A 24,698-nucleotide genomic window follows, 5' to 3' on the forward strand; every position below is an offset into this window, starting at 1 on the left:
AACTGATTATGCAAGATATTCTGGTAAAGAAGAGAATTCATGTTTCCATCAATAATGGCAAGTCGCCCAGGCCATGACGCAGAAAGCATCTCACACCATCAGACTACCACCACCATGCTTCTCTGTTGGCAGATGTAATGGAAACTTTGTGTTTCAAAAACTTCCACTATTGTCTCATCAGTCCACAGATCATTACACCAAAAGGCTTGTGGAGCATTAAGGTGTTTCTCTGTTCCTCTTGGTTAGCAATGGTTTTTGCCCAGTCTCTTTCTAATGGTGCAGTCATTAATGCTGACCTTATCTGAGTGGAGTGAGGCCTGCAGATCCTTAGATTATTTGTCTGAGTTCTTTTGTAATTTCCACGTCATGGCGCTGTAGTAGGAATTTTAGTAGGCTGCTCACTTTCACTGGGAAGACTGACCACTGTTCTAGGTTTTCTCCATTTGAAGATAATGGCTGCTTTTATGTTTTTTTAAGTCTCAGAGCATTTGAACTGACTTTAATATGCTCGAGACTGTTATCCAACAATTTATTTGATCATCTCTTCCAAAATTTCTTTTGAGGCCTACGTACGTCACATTACTGGACAGATTCTACTTAAATGATGCTTAGATTCAACAGTGCTGGCAGTAATAAAGCCTAAGTGTGTCTAGTTATATTGATCCCAATTATCAACTAAATTCAGAGATCTGGTTGACTGAGTAAGTTACTTTTTTAAACAGGGACAGTTGGCCTTGGAAAACTTTTTTTTCCTCCAATGAATGAACTGATCGTTTTAAAACTGTATTTTGTGTTTACTCTGCTTGTTTTGTCTTATATAATAATAAACAATTATATTAATTCATTACAAAATATCATTTTGTTTTAAGATTAGAAACAAGTGAATATGACAAATAGGCAAAAATAGAGAAAATTAAGAAGATGGCAAACACTGCACTATATTGTTGATTCCCACAACCATTTATCATTTTAACACTTTTCTCTGTAACAAGAACAATGGGCAGTTGATGGATAGCATCAGTAAATATTTCTGCAAACACTTGTAAAGATGGGACTTCTTTTCTAGAGGGAAGGATATGTCTGTCTTCTGGCTTCCACTAAAGGTGAGTTTCAGGTCAATGTTTTTCTGTCCTTTTCTCGGTATAGGAAATGCACTAAAATTATCATTCATGGCAATTGATATAGCATAATGTAAATGCTACAGAGATTAGGTTAATATAGCGCTAAAGTGCTGTATAACCTACCAATAAATCCTTATAATATGCTATTTACACTGATTATGCCATAAAATATGTATAATATTGGTACAAAGACATCTAATGCTGTGGTACATATCTGGAAAACCCAATTTCACCTCTACAGCTTGTGAAATGCACGCTGTGTATTTCGTTTTGCCTCCCAGCTCAAGTGGAATATTACAAACTCTGTATTTGCAGGCCCCATGCAGCACCTAAACCCCACCCAAACCTCCTGCATGATAAATGTGCACTGGGCCTTCTGAACGTTTGCTGTGTCTTGATTTATTTTTCTTTAGGAGGCAAAATGCTGGTGTCCCCCTGCTCATCCCTCATACCGAGCCGTATTAGCATAATGTGCTTAATGTATGCAAGGTGCGTGCTTCAGAGGAAGTCTTAAGAGAAAAACCTTATGTGTCTGTTTTTTAAAATGTGCCGGACCGCTGGTCACTGGTCAGTGCTGTAGAACGTGACATCTACCTGCATGTCATAAAGTCATTTTAAAAGCTTATGCTGGCCAAAATGATAACAGTAAAAATAAATAAATAAATAAACAAGTATTCAGACCTTAGATATTTACCAGGGTTATGTTATGATCTATTTAAACTCATGACAACAATAGAGTGAAAAGATGAATATACACAAAATTATAATGTATAAAGTACACTTTTTCTTTATTTTTTGCTTTTTCATTTTTGATTAAAAAAAATATATTTTTCAAAAAATATTGATGAGTTTCATTTTTAAATGAAAAAGTTTATTCAAAAAACGCTGTCTCGCATTTGTTATGTCATCACCAAAACAAGAAGAGTCTGTGAACGGTGCCCTTTTTCAGCCACACCCTGAGATTTCAGAGCAGGCAGTGAGACTGCATCCCTGTCCTTCATGACCACATGGTGAGCAGTTACATCCCCATGTTTTGAAGTAAATGTATCCCAAAGTCTGAAAATCAGTGTAGAACATTAGGAACTGTCACTAACAAAACACATTTTCTGCAATTAAGTATTTTTTGTGTATTTTAATGTAAATTATGATGATTTTTTGTGTGTTTACCTCTGTTCAGCTGTGTTTGTGTCATGTACAGGCCATTGTTTTTGAGTTCTGCTCAGATGAGCTAAAAATTGTCACTACTGAAACATTCACTACTGAAGCATTTGGTAAAGTTTCAGTATGGAAATGATTTGTTTGGCAGTGACAAATATGTTTTCAACTCTGAATTCGAACCGATGTGGTCAGTGTTTTTACAAGAACGATGAGAGGGACTTTGTTGCTGTTTTCATGAAGGAATGCTTTATTATAATCCATCTTCCTGACATTGCCAGCACACCAAACACAGGGAATGTACAAGTCTACAGTATATGGCTGAGGCACATTTTATTATATTCCAGCCTTGCTACTTCTGTAGCCTCCTCGCAAGAGTAAACCACCAGCATGAACTACAGATAAGTGAAGCTGTGTACACTTGTCGCATTTACTCTCTGTGCCCCAGAAACTCTCCCATACAAACCTCTTCCTTACGTGGTCCACTGGGGCCTGAGAGACAGCAGAATGCCATAGCATCCTCTCCACCAGCTCTAGTAAACTCCAGCCAGCTGCAGTAGAGGAGGGAACCTCGGGCCCTCGGACCACCTCATTACATGCAGCTGAGGAGTGCACACTCCACCACCTATTGAATGCCCCCCCTCTGCAATTTCAGGGGTGTCAGGCTGGCCTGTGTGTGCGTTGCTCGAGCTGGTTGAGTGACATTATCACGGCTGAACACTGCTCGGTGCTGTATGCGCCGCTATTCAATTCCACCACCAGCTTGCCATTTTGCCCCACTCAGATGATATATGGTCTGCTTTGAGGCTGCATTTGGAATCATCATGACCAAACAAACAGCATCTCAGGTAATTGCGTTTGGGCCGCTGGTCAAGGAATTTTCGCCCATAATCCAAACAGCAAAACATTCTGCTCCTGGTTACTTACATCCACTGGCTGAGCACAGTGATCACTTCAGATAGGTTTTTGTACTCCGTTCATTGCAAAAGAGACAAAGTAGATACCTATCTGCGTGATGGATGACTCTGCAGGACTCAATGGAGAAAGTGAAAGGCTAGCTGCTTGAGTGAGAGATCAGATAGACGCTTTAGGAGTCATAGCAGCCATGCTCCAGTCAGCAAGGAGTTTTTTAGCTTGTCCACTTTACAACCAAGCCACGTGCTTGGGAAGCACTAAAGCAGAAGCCTCTCTGCATTTGCGAATACAATGACTAAACCACTGACTAAATGAATGGTCCTGTCCTCATGCCTGCTTAGTTTTTCCTCATGTGCACTTAAATCCCCATCATTATAGGACAGCTGTGTGACTGTAAGGTGCTCGCTTGAGAGATCTGTGATATCTCTAAAGGATAGTCTGTTATTAATGAGATGCCTGAATCTGAAAAAATGTTCTGGTAAAAAAAAGAAAAACAAACAAACAAACAGGAAGTGTCGTGAGAATGTGTAGTCTGTTTATTAAGAGTAGCATGGTAAACTGTAGTAGTGTGGACATAAGGTATAATCTCATTAAAAAAGAGTGATCTGATTATAAAAGCTTCAGTGTTTATATGTGATTAACACAAAGAAAAAAATGATCAGATTATAACTATAATTAGATTATTAAATCGAATTGTAATTTGAATGATTAATTATTAATCATCATTATTATTTAAATTATTATTATAATTATATAATAATAATTATTATTATTAATAATAATCATTATTAAATTACACTTAGTGGTTAAGGACAGTCTGGTAGTAAACTGTAGTCTGATAATAAAGTCTGATTATAATAATTAGACTGACAGTAAACTTTAGTCGGATTATGAAAGTTAGGCAGGTAGTAAATTTTAGTCTAATGAAGTTTAATGAAATTTACTAAGTTTCAGTCTGATAGTAAAAGGTTAGTCTAATAGTACATTTTAGCCTGATTATTAAGCTTAGTGTGGTAGTAAGTTTCAGTTGGATTATAAAAGGTTAGTTTTATCATAAAAGTCAGCCTGATAGTAAGCTTTAGTATGATTAGAAATGTTAAACTGCTAATAAACTTTAGACTGCTTATAAAAGTTACTCTGATTGTAAATTTTAGTCTAATTATTAAGCTTAGTGTGGTAGTAAGTTTCAGCTGGATTGTAAAAGTTCGTCTAATTATAAAAGTGAGGCTGATAGTAAACTTTAGCATGATCATAAAAATTTGGTCTGCTTATAATAGTTAGTATGATAATAAATGTTAATTTGATTGTAAAGTTTACTCTGATATAAAACTGTACTTTGATTATAAAAGTTAATCTGGTAGTAAATTTCAGTCTGATTAATAAGATTAGTCTGGTAGTAACTTTTATTCTGGTTGAAAAAAGTTATTCTAATCATAAAAACTAGTTGGACAGTACACTTTAGTCTGATTACAAAGGTTGGTCTCGTAGTAAACTTTAGTCTGGATATAAAAGTTAGTTTGACAGTAAATTTGAATCTGATTATGAAAAAGTTAGTCTGCTAACTTTTGAATTTTACTATGATTTTAAAGCTTAGTGTGGTAATAAGTTTCAATCTGATTGTAAAAGGTTAGTCTGATTATAAAAGTTAGTTTGATAGTACACTTTAGTCTAATTATATAAGTTAGTCCGATCGTAAACTTCTCTCTGATCATATAGCCCAAAACTAAACTTTAGTCTATTTATAAAATTTAGTCTGGTAGAAAAGTTAAGTCTGAATATAAAGGTTCACCTAATACTAACCTTTAGTCTGAATCATAAAAGTTAGCCTGGTAGCAAATTTAAGACTGAATATTAAGCTTCATCTGGGAGTAAGTTTCAGTCTGACTCTAAAGGGTTAGTCTCATAGTAAATGTTAGTAATAGCAAAGGTTAATCTGGTATTAAACTTTAGCCTGATTGTAAATTTAGTCTGAGAGTAAATTTTAGTCTGCTTAAAGGTTAGTCTGACAGTCAATTTCAGTCTAATTAAAAATATTATTCTGACAATTAATTTTAGTATGATTATGAAAGATCATCATTGTCTGATTTTAAACTTGTGTGATTATAATTGTTAGTCAGATTACAGAGTACATTCAAGTCTGATTATAAAGGAATGTCTGGCAGTAAATTTATATCTGATTATGCCCTATCACCGTCTCTGGTGGAACACATCTCCCACCATCTCCACGCAGGAGTGTTCCTGTGTAGTTTCCTGCCGCAGCCAAACATTCTGTTTGTAATTAAAGTCTAAATGGATGGTGCTGCACAACAGCAAAGTCCTCATTTAAATCCTAACTAATGACATTGCAGTTAAGTGGACCCGCAGCCCCAGAGGTATCACCGTGGAGAAAGCTCATTTAAAAACGTGTGTTCCTGCGTCACGCTGATGTCTGCACAGCTAACTGGTGAGCACCAGCTTCTTATCTGCCGCTGTGATTAGGAGTGTGTTTGGGGAAACTGCGGACACATGTAGCCGAGGCAGAGCGCAGCAGGTGCTCCTGTAGAGCTATGCTAATGCAAAACCACACAGGAGCCAAAAAGGCAGTGCTGAGCTTCTTCTGTTCACAGCTGTGTAATAGTCTCCTGCTGTCTGGAAAAAGGTAAATATCAAACACTTTTAAATGTTTTAAAGAAGTTGTTTTTAAGTGGTTTAGTAATCTCTAATAGACTTGATTATGAGGCTCCTATGACTCACTGTCATCTATAAACATGGACAATTGTATGTTAGCATAGCTAAAAAAAACAGCAGAAGGCAACTTGATACTTCAATTTTACCCATATATTGGTCCCTGTTTATACATGACAGTGAGTCATACAGTGTCAGAAACAAACATAATCAAGTCTATTACTGAACAGCCCCACGCGGTTTGATGCGAGTGTGATGACAGTAGACATCCGTTATGTGTTAGACACATTAGCCTTGCAGCTCCAGTGAAAAACTAAAGAGGTGAACTTGAGACACCAAACTGTCTTTACTAATTGATTCAGTGTAAGAGGACAGTTGTCTCAATGAGATTTTGAGTGGAACTATTCATTTAAAGGCATAAGTCCACAACCCCCTGGAAGAAAACAAAGATGCTAAACAATGGACTGACCATATGCAATCAATAATAAACTGTGGAAAATCTGATTTTGTCAGTAATCCGATCAATGCATTTACATGCTTGGGTAATCAGATAATGGTGAAATTCCAGGTCTGCATGAATCAGACAGTAATCAGATTCCTGTTTTTCTACCAGCCTGTAAACTTACAGAATAAGATGTGATGTAAATGTAATGTAAAACTCCATGCTGTGAATTTTTTTAAAAAAACATCCTGCCACTTTGCTGAAACTATGAAGAAACATCATCTAGAAGTAGAAGAAGAATTAAATCCTTCATTTTGTTGAGAATGTAGTTGGTTTCATCATCGCTCCAAAGGTGTTTTGCTGCATCTCGTGGCAACACTGCTTGTTTGCACATGTGCAGACGAAGAAATCTGAAAAAAATCAGAGTAAGAGTTTACATGCACTGAGCAATCTGATTACTCAGCTAAAATTCAGCCTCTTTAGCAGATTTCTAGACCTTACTTTCATCTAAGAAATGAGAGTGTGCTGTTTACACAGCCATTTGAATAATCAGATAGCTGCAGAAATCCAATTATGATCAGAATATTGAGGGCATGTAAACGCATTCACTAAATGTGTTTGGAAGTAACTTCTAAGACTGAACTTTGAAAGTGAGTCTCCTAAAAAGAATGGAAGCTGTGATGAAGGTAAAGAGTGACACACTGAACACTGAAAACTGATATTATATTTAATTGTTGAGGTTTCTGCGTAATTCTCTATTAAATGTGATTTGTGCTTTTTTAACTGATACTGAAAAATGAACACCTTGTATGTGAAGAGGTGTCTCTGACTTTTGTGCAGTGCAAAATGAATATTGCCAAATAATAACCTGTGCTTACAAAGATCAGTTCATAAATCGTGATCAGTTTGACAAGTCCTCATCTAAATGTCCATTTTGTGTCTGTTTGTCTCACTCCAAGCCAATAATTCATGAGCAAAATAAATTATTTACTACTGTCTAGTCTCTTGGTGTTTGCTTCAGCGATCTGCGCAATTGACTGTAGACCGAGGTGTCAGATTCAATACTGGGTGTCTCCCATGAGGCAGAATGAATACTGCTGCCTCGTAGTCATTTCAGCAGATGCTATATAGACATAATATTATGTAGAAAGAAGAACAGTCAGAAAACTGTACTGTACTATTACAACCTGCCATGTATGCATATACACTCTGTCTGTAACATGGCTGAGGACTACAGAGGTGAATGAGTCAATAATTAAATGAGTGTCTACCTCTTCACTCTTGGCTGAAGCTCTCTAAACTCTGTTCTTGGCCTGAATTGATCTGCTGGACTCCCCATGAACGTACATTGGTAACTTGAGCAGGGGGTTCTGGAGGCTTGGGGGTGTCTGGGTTGCAGCTAACACAGACTCAAAGAGACATAAATATTTGTAATACTTCATTTTGGTTAATGGGTATTCATGGTAAATTAATAAATTGCTCCACAGTAAAAAAATGTATCATTTTCTTTTTTTTTATTTATTAGTGAAAATAAGTGGATATTCTCTACAGAGAACACACTTTGCAATTTCCTGCAAATATTAGTGCAAAGATTTATTTGAGTTTAACATATAATTTAGTAACATATAACACATAATAAAAAAATATGTAAAAACATATAATAACATATAATAAAAAATGAAATCAATAAAAAAAACACAAAAAACTGTGTTGACACGCAACATTTTATTTACTCAATATGTTAATTTCAGCAACTAAACAGTAATTTTGCATTAAAATGTGCAGAAGTGTTCCCTGCAGAGGATGTGTTCACTTTTCACTTAGAAGATCAACAATAACATAGAATTTGGACAAGGTTTAGAGTGTCAGAGAAGTTATTACACTCTGGAATCATATTCATATGATATGTAATGACCATTTTTGACCCAGCCCTATTAAAATGTCAATTAAGTACAAATGAGTTAATTAAGTTCCTTACAACTGTTAGTGTACCAAGAGATTTGCACATGACATAATTACTGTTTCATTTGTTTTCTATTTTTTTTCTATAAGTTAACAAAATATAGCATTTGCATTTTGTTTACATTTGAATCTGAGTAGGCGTGTGCTTGTTTTTGTGGAATGTTAGTAACCACTGTTTGCACCTTTGAGTTGCAATAATTTTCCCTGAGACTCGAGGAATCATTTTTTTCTTTCAAATTTTCTAGAATGTTAAAAAACAAAGCCTTTGGATTTGGTGTGAAGTTTTCACAACATCAGAAATCATTTGTCTTCTTGGTGTGAAAAGGTTTTCAACACTGCACACTCTCCATTGTGTTTTCAGGTACTGTCACTAAAGGATAGCAGAATAGTGCTTTATGCAATTAGTATAGCCACGCATCTCTGTGCAATTTTAGGAATCTTGTTCTTTACTGACAACTTGCTCTGCACATTTAAATTGCCCGTCGTGTACGGATGCAGCCTGCAAGCCACTTGATCACACTGTACGAAAACCCCCTACAGCCAGCTCGGTCTATGGGCAATTCATAATATAACTGTTTTGTTCAAAACAACATGCTGTGCACCCGAGTTTCGAGCAATAACACAGACCAAATCCCAAATGGCTTGCTCTTCTGCACTTATACACTGGGTAGAAATTAAAATAGGCTCCTGCACACAAACAGTGCAAAATACGTTTGACATTCAGCCACATGTGCACACCATTCCACACAGGACAAACAATGCACTGTTTGGGTGCAGAAGCCAGACTTTTTTAACTTTCATAGCATACTATAGAGGACGGAGGGAGGCGTTTGAGGTTCAGCCTCTGACAAACTGAGCTACAGCAGCTTTGCCAGCTTGTGCCACACTGAGCACTGAAACTACACTCAGGAGGTGAGGTACAAGGGTGGGACAATACAGTCTCTCTACAACCTACAAAATCCCTGTATTTATGTTTATACCCTGCAATTCCAGTCTGTCAAACAGAACTGAGTTGATATATACGGACTCAGCTTGCACAAATGTTGACTTTTAGGCCTCCATTTATGTGTCTTCAGGAGCAGTGGCTGTGATTACAACTACTCTGTAATATAATGTTTACTTGCAAAACTGTACAAACGTTATTGTTATAAAAATGCACATCATTCTGTAATATATTGTATATCACTGCTGTCAGAACAAAACCTTGCTCCAAAATGATAAGATTGATTTACAGGAGAATGAAAAAAAACCTACTGTACTTTTCATGTAAGTCAGTGTAACTAGCATTTTTTCTATAAGCTTGTCATGACAACTTAACAAATAAACGTTTATAAACATTTTTGTTCAGTATGTCAGATGACATGACATGTTTAAATCAGTGTTATGTAGCCTTATGAACAGCACTCTACAATAAAGTGTTACGATGGAAAGCAATGGGTAGACACTGACTACTGATTAACCCCTTACATGGCTGGGGTCTGCCAGGAGGCCCAAAGTTTTATTACACACTTTTATAACCTATGAATAGCTCAGTCCATGTAATTACTGAAAAATAAGCCTTAGTATGTAATAAGTCAGGGGTTTAATTATGCTGGCCAATATTAAAAATTAACATTTTAGCTCCTTGTCACGCATTCCATGGACATAGCTCAGGACAACATTTCCCAGCAACATTTGGAAGATCACATGACAGCTCAGACACAATCGGACTCCCATGAGTCACAGGGGACTCACATGACTAACTACCCAGTGCAGCGCTCCTATCAGCACTCACAATCCCTGGATTATCTGTGGACTAGGTCATATGACCTATTGTAGTTAGTATTTAACCCTGGGTTTGGAATAGTAATGTTGTGAAGTATTGCATCCCTGTGATCTACTGAGCATTTTTTTAGATGTTTGCCTCTTTGTCTTTTTTCGACCTTTGCATTGCCTTCACGTTCTTGAGTTTTTACCTTGTCCTTTTTGTACTGCCGCCCTTATTGCTTGACCAGTGTTTTGACTCTCTGGACTCTTTATTGACTACAATTCTGGTTTTCCCTCCGGTAACTATTAAATCTGACCTTTTACGAGATCTGCACTTATCTGAGATCTGTTCCCACGTAACACTCCTTAACATTGTGAGAGTTCATGTTCACTTGCTCTGACTACTGTGAAAATGGGTTACATTATAGGGTTATTTAAAAGTATCTTACATTTTATGTAGGATATTAAAGTGATGCAAACGTTTTTTTGCTGGTAATTTTCATAAGAAATGTAACTAACGACTTTCAGTAATGCACTGTTTCAATAAAAGTTTTCTTATGAAAATTATTAACCGTATTAGCCCCTTAAACAGACAGGGCCTGCCTGCAGGCTCAAGGTTTTATTAGACCCTTCTACAACCTAAAAATAGCTCAGCCAGTTTGCAGTGAACTCCCTGTAATTACTGAATAATAAGGCTTAATATACAATAAGCCTGAGATTTTAAGGGGTTAAAGGAAGATGGTTTGTAGTGGGAGCACTGGGGTGTCAGGTATGACTGTGCAATTGCTAATGCTTTCCATGGCTCAAAGGTCAGGTAGGAGGGCCCCTTTGTAGAATTTTGCTTAGGGCCCCATGTAAGGAGGTCAGGACTGGCTCGAGAGTATGTCTGGCTTGAGGCCTTATGTTCAGAGATGACCTGAGAGCATGAGAAGTGAAGAAAAAGAGTTCTTTAGCCATTTGAGAAACACGTGGTGACGAGAAACGCACCCTTATTAGCACAGAAATGTTGGTTTAACGCACAAGATGACAGGTGTGGAGTTCTCGCCAAAAGAATAATGGCATTATTGCAGTGCCACTTGGACCTCATTATCTTCCACAAATGACACAGATTTACCGAGAGGCAGACTGTGGGCTACATACTGTAATGAGCCACGCAGACCAACACAGATAAACTAATTACAGGATGTGCACAGATGCTGCAGCCTGATGAGCTTCAAACTGCAGCAGGCCGCTGAATCCAGCCCTTCATTATTACTGATGGAGCAGAAAGAGAGCATCTGAGAGGCTGAGTGTGCACACACTGCGTGTCAAAAGTTTGGGGACTTTTTTGGATGTTACTTTGTCAGTTAATTAATTAAATTAATTAAAAATGCCTGCAAAGGTTCCCTTAGCCTTATAAAACTAACTCAATATAATATCTTCAGGAGTCACATTTAATATGGTTTAATAATGGCGTTAATATTAAGGGAAACAGTGTTGGCGAACTGTGATTTATATCAAGAACCTTTTGAAAAGCTAGACGTCCCCAAACTTTTGGTGTCCAGAATAAGTGTATACATTCGTGAACAAAGAAAAAGCAGCTTTTACTCCGTTTCCCTTTGTGTTTCCTCTAATTACAAATTAATGACCCTTTTCAAGCTCGTTTATCACAGTCACAAGAGCAATAAAAGCGAGCAGTCAGAGTTGCACTGGGATACGGGCGCTTTAACATGAGTCCAGCACACAGGGACTTATAGCTCAGGCTCTAAATGACCGTCCTGCCACAACATGAGGGGGCGCTGCAATCTGCACTCAAACACTTTAATCCTTATCAGGACAAGCTGAAACCCTCAGAGGAGGAGGAACATGAGGCAGAATCAAAATCTACACATGGACAGGAGACAGAGGCCTACAGAGCAGCTCGTCAATCAGAATCTAGAGCGTGATATCAGGTATGCATACTTTACAGTGTGGGCTAAAAATGTGACCTGCAGTGAGCTTATTAGTTTATGCTGTCATTTCAAATTTCTCCAGAGCATCCCAGTTATTGTGTTCATTACTGGCTTCATTCAGTCTACATGCAGGCATTGGGCAGTAAATACACAGCAGTTTAAATGTTTGTAATCATCATCATCATTATCATCATCATTAACTGCTTAATCCAGATAGGGTCACGGTAGCAGTTGGGAGAGCCCCCGCTACTTCCTCCAGCTCATTCCCAGGGAGCCCAAGCCGCTCCCAGGCCAACTTGGAGATGTAATCCCTCCAGCGGGTCCTAGGATGACCCCAGGGTCTTACCCCAGTAGGCCATGCCTGATAAACCCCCACCAGGAGGCATCCAGGGGGCATCTGAATCAGATGCCTAAACCACCTCAGCTGGCTCCTCTCAATGTGGAGGACATGGATGGCCGAGCTCCTCACCCTATCAAATACAGTGTAGCCCGCCACCCTGCGAAGAAAAATAATTTCTGCTGCTTGTATTCACGATCTCATTCTTTCGGTCATTACCCACAGCTCATGACCATTGGTGAGGGTACAGAGAACGACTGGTAAACAGAGAGCTTTGCCTTATGGCTCAGCTCTGTCTTCACCACTACAGTCCAGTACAGTGACCGCATTACTGCTGCAGCCTGTCCCAGGCTGTGGCCAATCTCACGATCCCTCTTCCCATCACTTGTGAACAAGACCCCAAGATACTTAAAGTCCTCCACAGCTCTCACTCTGGGAGTACAGAGATCGAATGGCCTGGAGTAGTAGCCCCGGTACCCCATATTCCCAGAGGACCCCCCACAACATATCTCAGGGAACCCGGTCGTAAGCCTTCTCCAAATCCAGAAAACACATGTAGACTGGGTTGGCAAACTCCTCAAACTGAGGTTCAACTATTGGAGTCTCCTTTCCAGCAACTTGGCACAGACTTTCCCAGGGAGGCTGAACAGTGTGATACCCCGATAGTTGGCACATACTCTCCGGTCCCCTTTTTTAAAAATGGGGAACACCACCCCGGTCTGCCAGTCCAAGGGTACTCTTCCTGAGGTCCATGCAATGTTGCATAGGCATGTCAGCCATGACAGCCCCGCAATATCCAGAGCCTTAAGCATCTCCAGATGAATCTCATCAACCCCCAGTGCCTTGCTACTGAAGAGCTTGCCAACAACCTCAGTGACCTCCACCAGGGAAATGGAGCTTGACCCGCCAGAGGCCTCCAGCCCTGACTCCTATGAGGGAGACATGTCTCCCGGATTAAATAGTTCTTCAAAGTGTTCCTTCCACTGATCAACAATATCCTTATTTGAAGTCAGAGTTTTTCCACCCCTGCCGAATACAGCTTGAGCACAGCCACCCCGACCACTCGTGAGTCACTGGACATTTGTCCAGAACCTCCTTGAAAGTCTTTTCCATGGCTGAGCCAAACTCCTCCCACGCCCTGGATTTTGCTTCTGCTACCGTTGTGGCTGCTACCTTTTTTGCCTGTCGGTACCTCTCTGTTTGGAATCATATTATCAAAAACATAAAAGCTGTCTGGATGCTCATAAATGTATAATTGGTGAAGTTATCACAGTTTTGGGGGTACTGTTGCCTCTGAGCTTGATACTAGGTCTTGTCAAGCAACTTGCAGGATGGTCTTCTTTGCATTCTGATGAGCCTAAAGTCTCAAAAGTTCCTCAATCCTCTGCTCTGCACTGTTAGAAGTAAAGGTTCTGTGCAGGTACATTTTTCATTGATCAAGCTATAAACAATGTAAGTCCTCCCTCAAACGTACAACAGTGGTTATAAGGTCCAATCATTACCCTTAAAAAGGTGAAAAGTGCATATTTGTACCTTTTCATAACCGATTGTTTTGAAACAGAACAATACAATAAAAAGCCTGGAGACAAGATAGGGTGTGTGGAGTCAGTACAACTAAGAAAACATAATTTCAGTAGTTTACAGTACAGTTATGTTCCCTGACTAGAGGTACTGAGATGTACCCTTTATGGTCCCACCCCAGTGACAAGGGGGTGTACAGCCCCAGAGACAGTTTAGAATCTTTTTTTTCTGAGAGTGTGTGGCTCAGCTACCACCAGGGTTGCGTCACTTTAAAAATGCAAAAAAAAAACAAAAACAAGTTCAAATGAATTTCAGTGTTTTAAACAGGCAAAATGGTACTGTTTTATGAAATAAAATGATGAATATTACATATAATGACTAAAACTATGCCTGTGGCATAGCCAGCTAGTCCAGCTCACCGGAGTGGGAAAATAGGTCATGACGTTCTACCTTACAGCACTATCCATGGATGTAAAGGGCAAATGCTTGAAAACTGCAGTTTTCTTATTGTTTTTCCTCTGTTTTCTTAACCTCTATGAACTCTTCTGCTTACCTAGCTCACTGTAGCTCTGTAAGTAGAAGCCTACGCTAGTAACAAACCCAGCTCAGTAAAGCTCCTACAGTGAGGAGAAACAGTGGAGGAGGTACTGCTGTGTTTACATGCTGCTGTTGAAAGTGTCAATCAGCACTTCATTGATGTGTAAAGGTATAAACATTGCCATAGTAATAGGTGTGTTTTGTTTAAATGGGAATTCCACTGAATTTTCAAAATTTCTGCCTGATCCAATCACTGAGGTCATTCAGAGTGACTTGATGTGAAATGGTGGATTGTATAGACTCATATTTCTTTACAGTGGTGGTGATGAGAACCAGGTGTCATCACTACTACAACACAAATTTAGCCATTCTAACTACTATCCAAAACCACCAGTGAACCAATATGTATCTTCTGGGTTTTTTATGGAATGTTGATGATGGGAAAATAGTGAAAAATCTGAAATAATATGTTTACATTTGGGACTATTTTGCTTTGCATCTATCCCTCCACCATGAATGGATTTTAATGGTGCAATCTTCTCAAACAATCAGTGCATTTACATGAACTCGATAATCTGATCATAATCAGATTAGATCCAAACTAGAAATCTGATTAAGAAAGATTAATCAAGAGAGTTGGATTTTATCTCAATAATCAGATTTCTTACTCTGATTTCTTTCTGCACATGTGCAAAAAACAAACAGAAAATAAGCAAGCAGCATTGCCATGGGACGATAGCAAAACAATTTTGGAGCAATAAAGAAACCGACTACATGCTTGATGAACTGAAGTTTTTAATATTCTTCATCTTTTAGATGAGGTATGTTCATATCCTCAGGTTAAGTGGCACAATGTTTTTTTTTATTTTTGGAATGTTAGTGAAAAGAAATGCCAGAATGTCTCAAGTGACACAGACATTATCCTCAGAAAAAAGGCAAATTACTCTACTTTCTGGCTATTTTCCATTTTGGAAAAGCCAAAGCATCACGCTCACACAGCTCGGATGTCGGCAGCCCAGTCAACCCAGTCCAGATGCAGCACGAAGCAGAAAACAAACATCTCCTGACGATGCTGCTGTTACACAGACTTGATCAGGCCCATTGCTTCACCTGTTTTTCCCCTTTTCTGTATTTTAATAATGTATATGGTAAAACCTTATTCTCTGTTCAAATTGCTCTTGTGTTGTTGTTTTGCTATACGATATTGTCCAGAGGAGGATGAGTTCCCTTTTTGAGTCTTGGCTTCTCTCAAGATTTCTCCCTGCTCTTAGGGAGTTTTTTCTTGCCACTGTTGCCCTTAGCCCCGGGACCCAGATTTTTTTCAAAGGACCTGGATTTTTCTGTAAAGCTGCTTAGTGACAATGCCTGTTAAAAAGTTATATTCGTTATATAAAGCTATATAAATAAACTTTTGATTTTGACTTTGACAAACTAATCCTTCTGATTTATGTTAAAAGTTGTATTTGCTAAACCCAATTGTCTAGTAAGCTTGGATGTTGCTATGCCAACCAGAGAGATAACAGACATTGGTGCAGTGAGTTATTGTCACCTGCAAAATCTCAGAACAATCTAAAATATTTTTTTTGCCATCCGAAAAATCACATTTGGTGTGTGAGTATTAATTCAGTCCTCTAATTTATCAGTTGTATCTGTTATCTGATTGCTGCTCTTTTTCTTGTAACTGTAACAGATTACAATTGTCTTTTTCTCATGTCCTGATCACATAATACTGCAATTCTATGCCCACTTTGCATTCTATGCCCACTTTGAGCTCAACTAAATTCAGCTGACCAGTGAAGTCTCAGGTCCCTCTGCAAAAGAGCCAGTACTCACGCTGTCTACAGATGAGAGCTCTGTTGATGGCATCCCAGCATGGGTTCTGAAAGTGTGTGCCAGCCAGCTGGCTGCCACTTTCACAGACATCTTCAACCTCTCTGGCACAGCAAACTATTCCCAGCTGCTTTAAAACCACAACCATCATACCCTTAAGAACACCTACATAAGAAAGCTGTTCATCAATTTCAGTTCAGCATTTAACACAATTATCCCCTCTAGACTGATCAGTCACACAGTCTGCAGCTGGATTATGCATTTCCTCACTGGCAGATCTCAGACTGTGAGGGTGAACAAAGACTCTTCTCTCACCCTCACTGTCAGCACAGGCGGTCCTCACGACTGTGTCTTATCACCCATGCTCTACACCCTGTACACCCACGACTCCAACACCATCTAAATCACTGACATTACGACAGCAGTGAACATCATTACTAACAAACAGGAAGAGTAAAGAGAGGAGCAAACCTCTCACAGACTGAAGCACAGACAGCAATTTCTCCCTCAATGAGACAAAATCTAAGAAATGATTGTTGAGTTCAGGAAACACACACCTCTAAGCATTGCAGTGAAAAGAGTGATCTGCTTTAAGTTACATTTGAAAATGTATGAAAATAGCCAAAATACTGTCTAATGCACTCTACTGTTTGGAATACCTATTAAAATTAATTAGCATTCCAGTATCTTAATTTTAAACATTGAACCTTTTACATGACAAAAGCAAATGTTGTAGTTATTCATACACAGTCAAAATGGCAATGTAGTCGTGGGTGTACAGTATGTAAAGCATGGGTGATAAAACACAGTCCCGTGCTGACAGTGAAGGCAGAAGAAGTGTTTTTGCCCATCCTCACAGACTGAGGTCTACCGGTGAGGACATCCAGATTCCAGCTGCAGACTGTGTGACTGATTTAAAGGGTTTTGAGAGTTCACATACAGTAGCTGAAGATCTTACTTCGTCAATCAACATGTCACACCTCTTCAAAAAGGCCCAACAGCACCTTCATTTCCTCAGGAGGCTGAGGAGAGTCAACCTTCCACATCAGCTCATCTGCATCTTCTCCAAGTCCACAGTGGAGAGCATCCTGACCAGTTACTTCACAGTCTGGCATGGCAGCTATTTTGCTGCAGAATGGAAGGCCCTGCAGATAGTGCTGAAAACTGCCCAGCACATCACCGCAGCTTCCACCCATACAGGATATCCAAAAGAAGAAATCCAGCAGTATCATCTCTGACCCCACACATTAAAGCCACTTGTTCCACCTGCTGTCATCTGGGAGAAGATATTAGAACATTTGAGCCAGAACCACCAGGTTGAAGAAAAGTTTCTGCCTTTGAGCTGTTAAGCTGGCTACCCACCAGCACCCACTAGATCATGAAAACAAGCACAACCTGAAGTGCATATACTCCGCCTTTAAGTCTCATGCCAAACACTCACCATGTTGCTGCTGTGTGATATCTTTCGTTCTTGGGCTGAACACTTGACTGCCATTCATATCATTGTTTACTGAACACTACCTCTAAAACTGCCACATGTTCTTCTACGAACCAGTACATTTCTGTGTCTCTCGTTTAGTCTGTATTTATTGCTTATTTGATGTATCGCCTATTTCTTGTTTTTTTTTTTTTTTTTACTAATGTTGTGTATTTTTGAACTCGTGTATACAGGAAGAGTTCATTTGCAAAAACATATATCTCCATTTTCATGAATGAATTAATGCATTAATACCAAATTTTTAATTAATTTTCATACTATTTCAGGTAATAATTAATTAAGCTGCATTTGGGTTGTTTTGATTAAGTAGAAATAACTCAACATTGTACAAAGAACTTACAAGATTACCTGAAATGGTTCTGTATAGCACCAAAAAGTGTTCTTCTACTGTCACAAGCTTCACACAACTGTAGCAGAAATTGTTTTGGTGCTACAGAACCATTTTCCAAAAAGGTTCTCTATAGAAGAATATACAACACATTCTCCATCAATCTGAAGAACTGATGCAAATAACCATTTAAGCATGAAATGGTTCTATACAAAACTCATGGTTCTAAATAGAACAATTCTCCTTACTAAAGAAGCCTGGAGGAGCCATCTTTTTTAAGAGTGTACAGTATATCTGTCTCAGTCATGCTTTGTATTATTGCATTAGACTGAATCGAGTTCTTCAGAAAATGCTGAGATGCTTTTGGAGCTTATGGTACAGATCGCATATGATGAATGCACTATGAGTTGAGTATGTGATGCATATGGCCAGCAGCTTGTTTGCAAATAAACATTCAAATGTCTGTGTTTGTTTGGGGATAAACATGTCACATCTAGGCCATGACATGTGAGCTATTACAGCCTGATTCAGAATTGTGTCAGTGTTGTTTTATTGCCTACAGAATGTATGTGCACAGTGACTGGAAAGCAAGACACGGTCATGGACATGGTCAACTGACCTGTCTGCTCCATCCACAAACGTGAGCCTTCATAGCAACAGATGTGAGGCTGGTAAAAATGCTGGCATTTGGCAAAAGCCCAAATTAACCGAATGAGAAACTGTAACACAGTCTGTTTTCAAAACATTGACGTGTTATTCATTTCAAATGATTTTTCACATTTTAATTTATTTTAGTGTGCTTGACACACTGTTGATATAGATCATGTTTTTCTTTTGTCAAACTAACATTAGCGTGGTGGCTAATTGAAGCAGTCTGGTTTCAATTAGCTACAACATAGAGCAGCTTGGTAGCATTTAAAACTAGAAACTCAACGTCATGTACACTCTGAAAAAGATCATTAGTAAAGATTCATTAGTAAAGAAAATGGTTCTAGATAGAGCTATGAACATTTAAAGAACCACTTGCACCATGAAATCGTTCTTTAGAATGTGCTGTGGTAGGTCCTATACAGAACCTTTTTGAAAAGAGCTCGTCTGTTGTTATGATATCAAGCTTATTACAATAGAAGAACCCTTTTTGGTGTTATATAGAACCCCTTTCAGAATGTTTTCTACATATGGCCATGTACAGCACATTCTCAATCAATCTAGAGAACCATTTCACAATGTAGAAAACTTTTTAATCATGTAAAGGGGTCTTTAAATCCGCATGGTTCTACATAGAACCATTTTCTTTACTAAAGAACTCTTAAGGAGCCATCTTTTTAAAGAATTCAGTGACTCTATATTTGAGCTAAACCCTAAAATGGGATTTTTTGCCAGTCTGGTGTTCTGTAAAGAAAGTCCGACTAGCAACAGTAAATATGAAAGAACACAAAGAACACGTTACAGTGAGTATGTTAGTAGGAGGAACACGGACAGGTCATTAGACAGGTCATTAGAATTAGACAGGTCTAATTCTGTTTCCAAAATGATACCCTAATTGCTACACCCTAGATTAGAAAATCTCCATATAGAATCGTTACATAGAACACTTTTTTTTCTGACAAGATATAGGCTAATCCTTCTCAGAGAAGTCATGCATGTTATAGTTTGGGTAAACAGTAGCAGTAGTTAGATAACATGAAAAGATTGTGCATACAATAAAGTATGATCTTATACAGTAGGTATCTGTACCCAGAACCAAAACTGTAAACTAAAGCAATGAATCTTACTATGGTTCTTATCATTTACCACATAAAACTACCTTCAGCGTTTATGCCGTATAACATAGTAGCTACTTGGATGATGTTTCCAACTGACTTTACATTTAACACATTACAGTGAGTATGTAATGTATGTACAGTGAGTAATGGCCACCTTGTTACTGTAAATAACTATAACTTAGATTCTTTATCAGTCTAATATCTAGAACCTCTTGGTCAATTCAGTCCAGTTTTGTTGGACTGCATTGGAGCTTATCATGTTGCTCAAAAGAGTTACCTGTACATTAGAGTTTCTCACACTTCCCTATCTAGAACTAGAGGAACTGTAAAAGAAAGAGTCACCAGTCTCTAGACTCCTCGCAACTTGAATTGATTTTGATTAAAGGCCGAATATTCAATTATAAATTTTTTTCTGCATTGTGATTTTTGATTTCTTTTCTATAGCATACATTCTTCCTGGAAGGAGAAGTGGCTTGGAAAATGGATAGATGGAAGTCACTGGGTTGGTGTGTCTTCTTTGCCTTTAGGTGGGGAATATACAGTAATTGTACTATACTCCATTGCAATTATATTTTGTAAGTTGTGCTGAATCCTTATTCCTTATCCTAAATCCGTGATTAATTTTCCCACCTCTAATGGACACCAAACTGAGACTAAGACTCTCAGACGGGCCAAAAAGAACATCACTATCCTTTCTTTCACAGTAATAATAGGCTTTCAGACTTGCTGTTGTTTCTGTTGCCATGAAAAGCAGAGCTCTGTCACCGAAGCAAAGCATGAAAGACGTTTGTGATATCGATGTAATATGAAGAATAAAGGGCTTGTCACTCACAACTACAATGCCAGCTTCAAGCCTGACTTTAACCCTCTTAAGCATATGTAGTGCTGTGCTGAAGTCAGAGAGTGCTCTTTATTAATTTAATTTCCAGTAAATGAAGTATAATTCATTTTTCAGGACATACGCCTGTGGGGATTAAATACACTGCTCAAAAAAATAAAGGGAACACTTAAACAACACAATATAACTCCAAGTAAATCAAACTTCTGTGAAATCAAACTCTCCACTTAGGAAGCAACACTGATTGACAATCAATTTCACATGCTGTTGTGCAAATGGAATAGACAACAGGTGGAAATTATTGGCAATTAGCAAGATACACTCAATAAAGGAGTGGTTCTGCAGGTGGGGACCACAGACCACTTCTCAGTACCTTTCTGCTTTCTGGCTGATGTTTTGGTCACTTTTGAATGTTGGTGGTGCTTTCACACTCGTGGTAGCATGAGACGGACTCTACAACCCACACAAGTGGCTCAGGTAGTGCAGCTCATCCAGGATGGCACATCAATGCGAGCTGTGGCAAGAAGGTTTGCTGTGTCTGTCAGTGTAGTGTCCAGAGGCTGGAGGTGCTACCAGGAGACAGGCCAGTACACTAGGAGATGTGGAGGAGGCCGTAGGAGGGCAACAACCCAGCAGCAGGACCGCTACCTCCACCTTTGTGCAAGGAGGAACAGGAGGAGCACTGCTAGAGCCCTGCAAAATGACCTCCAGCAGGCCACAAATGTGCATGTGTCTGCACAAACGGTTAGAAACTGACTCCATGAGGATGGCCCGACGTCCACAGATGGGGGTTGTGCTCACAGCCCAACACCATGCAGGACGTTTGGCATTTGCCAGAAAACACCAGGATTGGCAAATTCGCCACTGGCGCCTTGTGCTCTTCACAGATGAAAGCAGGTTCACACTGAGCACATGTGACAGACGTGACAGTCTGAAGACGCCGTGGAGAGCGATCTGCTGCCTGCAACATCCTTCAGCATGACCGGTTTGGCGGTGGGTCAGTAATGATGTGGGGTGGCATTTCTTTGGAGGGCCGCACAGCCCTCCATGTGCTCGCCAGAGGTAGCCTGACTGCCATTAGGTACCGAGATGAGATCCTCAGACCCCTTGTGAGACCATATGCTGGTGCGGTTAGCACTGAGTTCCTCCTGATGCAGGACAGTGCTAGACCTCATGTGGCTGGAGTGTGTCAGCAGTTCCTGCAAGATGAAGGCACTGAAGCTATGTACTGGCCCGCCTGTTCCCCAGACCTGAATCCGATTGAGCACATCTGGGACATCATGTCTCGCTCCATCCACCAACATCACGTTGCACCACAGACTGTCCAGGAGTTGGCAGATGCTGTAGTCCAGGTCTGGGAGGAGATCCCTCAGGAGACCATCCGCCACCTCATCAGGAGCATGCCCAGGCATTGTAGGGAGGTCATACAGGCACATGGAGGCCACACACAATACTGAGCCTCATTTTGACTTGTTTTAAGGACATTACATCAAAGTTGGATCAGCCTGTAGTGTGTTTTTCCACTTTAATTTTGTGTGTGACTCCAAATCCAGGCCTCCACTGGTTAATAAATTTGATTTCCATTGATGATTTTTGTGTGATTTTGTTGTCAGCACATTCAACTTTGTACAGAACAAAATATTCAATGAGAATTTTTCATTCATTCAGATCTAGGATGTGTTATTTGAGTGTTCCCTTTATTTTTTTGAGCAGTGTATAAAATAATTACCTAATGAAGGACAAAGTCAAAGCAAAACAAATAAAAAATAAGAGATTCCAAGAGTTCCAAAATTATCAAAGCCTACAGAGGAAATGGGAGGCCATGGGTCTGATATGATGTGTAGCTGTCTAGAAGCCCTCACCTGGAAAGGAGACACACACAAACAAAGAAGCTGAACAGTGGACTGCCCACCCCAGAATCCAGACCTCAACATCCCTGAATGTATTTGGATTACTTCAGAAAATAATCAACCAGCTTCTAAGACTGAATTTTGGAGGTGTGTCTGCAGATTCTTAGAGAAACTGAAAGTGAGTCTCCTGATAAGAATGAAAGCTTTCTATTAAATATATGCTTACCTGGTCAGTAAGTGTTTATTTGCTCACAAAAAATGCACAAATTTTAGAATAAATAACAGTATATAACTCCTGTATATAAATAACAGTATATAACACCTGCCTTGGCTGATCAATACTGCTGATGGAATTTGATAAATCAAAGAGGATCTGAAGGCATCCAGAAGTGATGTAGAACCAAACTTCATACACGGTATCAAATACTTTTTTTTGCAAAATACAAAATTTGCATTACTTTTAACTGTATTTATATTTCTTTGAATTTTATTCTGATAATATATGGTTTTACACCAATCCAGCCAATGCTTGGCATTGCGCATAGTGCTTTTGCGCTTGTGTGTAGCTGCTCAGCCATGCAAACCCATTTCATGAAGTTCCTGACACAGTTCTCATGCTTGATAGTTACTTCCAGAGACAGTTTGGAGCTCTGAAGTGAGTGACACAACAGAGGATAGGCAATTTTTATGTACTTCAGCACTCTGCCACCCACTCTGTTAGTTTAGTCTGCCACTTTGTGGCTGAGCTGTTGTTGTTCCTAGATGCTTCCATTTCAAAACACTAGCGCTTACAGTTGATGGGGCAGATCTAGAAAGGCAAAAGTTTCATGAACTGACTTGTGGAAAAGGCGGCATCCTATGACAATGTTACATTTAAAGTCAGGCTCTTTTTGCCAGTGTTTGTGCATACTGCATGGCTATGTGCTTGATTTTATACTACTGTTAGCAATGGGTGTGGCTAAAACACCTGAACATAACAATTAGGAATGCATACTTTTGGCCTTATAGTATATAAGCAAAGCCACATTTACTCCCCAGATAAATGGATCTCTTGGTAGTTAGTGCTAGAAAGATCCTCAGATATTTAAAGATAAGATAAGATAAGATAAGATAAGATAAGATAAGATAAGATAAGATAAGATAAGATAAGGCTTTATTGTCATTCGCACCACACGTGGTACATGAAGTGGAACGAAATAATGTACTCAAGGTCCCAGTTAACTCCCAAGAACAAAAGTAACAATAAATAGTAAGGTGCAAATAACAGCAGCATGAAACACAGCAGCATGAGTACAAGGTAGAAGGTGTACATCTTAATACTGATAATCCTGATGTATAAAGTGATATGTATAGAGGTGATATAGTAGAGGCACTGATTCAGTACAGCAGCAGAGATAAATAATACTACAGCATGAGTAAAACAGGAATAAACAGCAGCATGAATTAAGTAATTAAAGTGGACCTGAAGTGCCATTGCAGTGATTGTCTAATTGGAATTTAAGAGTCTTACTGCTTCAGGGAAGAAGCTGTTTCTCAGCCTGGTTGTTTTATTCTTAATGCTCCACAGCCTCCTACCTGAGAGAAGCGGGACAAAAAGTGTGTGTGCTGGGTGAGTGGGGTCCTTCATGATGCCGGTGGCCCTTTTCCTGCATCTGGAGGTGTAAATGTCCATGGTGGTAGGAAGGCTGACTCCAACAGTCCTCTGTGCAGCCTTCCCCACCCTCGGCAGAGCTTTATTTTCTGCCACAAAGTATCTTCCATGCCACACGGTGATGCTGGAGCACAGAACGCTCTCCACCACACGTCTGTAAAATGAGGTGAGGACTGAGCTCCCGAGTCCAGCACGCCTCAACCACCTGAGGAAGTTGAGGCGCTGATGAGCTGATCAAGCTGGAAGTGTTATTACTCCAGGTAAGACTGTTACTTAGGTGTACGCCCAAGTATCTATAGCTGGAGACCACTTCCACTGTAGATCCTCCGATGTGTAGGGGGAGGGGAGGGATGGTGTATTTGCCCCTTCTGAAATCCATAATCATCTCTTTTGTCTTCTTCACATTGATGTAGAGATCGTTCTCACTGCACCAACTCTCCAGGTGTTCCACCTCCTGCCTATAGCCTGACTCATCACTATTTGTGATGCATCCAACCACTGCCGTGTCGTCCGCAAACTTTACAATATGACAGCCTAGATGGTTAGCTGAGCAGTCATATGTGAGCAGTGTAAACAGCCCTGAGGGGAGCCAGCGCTGAGGATGAT

This window comes from Pygocentrus nattereri, chromosome 8 (assembly GCF_015220715.1).
Source record: "Pygocentrus nattereri isolate fPygNat1 chromosome 8, fPygNat1.pri, whole genome shotgun sequence".
Classification (NCBI taxonomy): domain Eukaryota; kingdom Metazoa; phylum Chordata; class Actinopteri; order Characiformes; family Serrasalmidae; genus Pygocentrus; species Pygocentrus nattereri.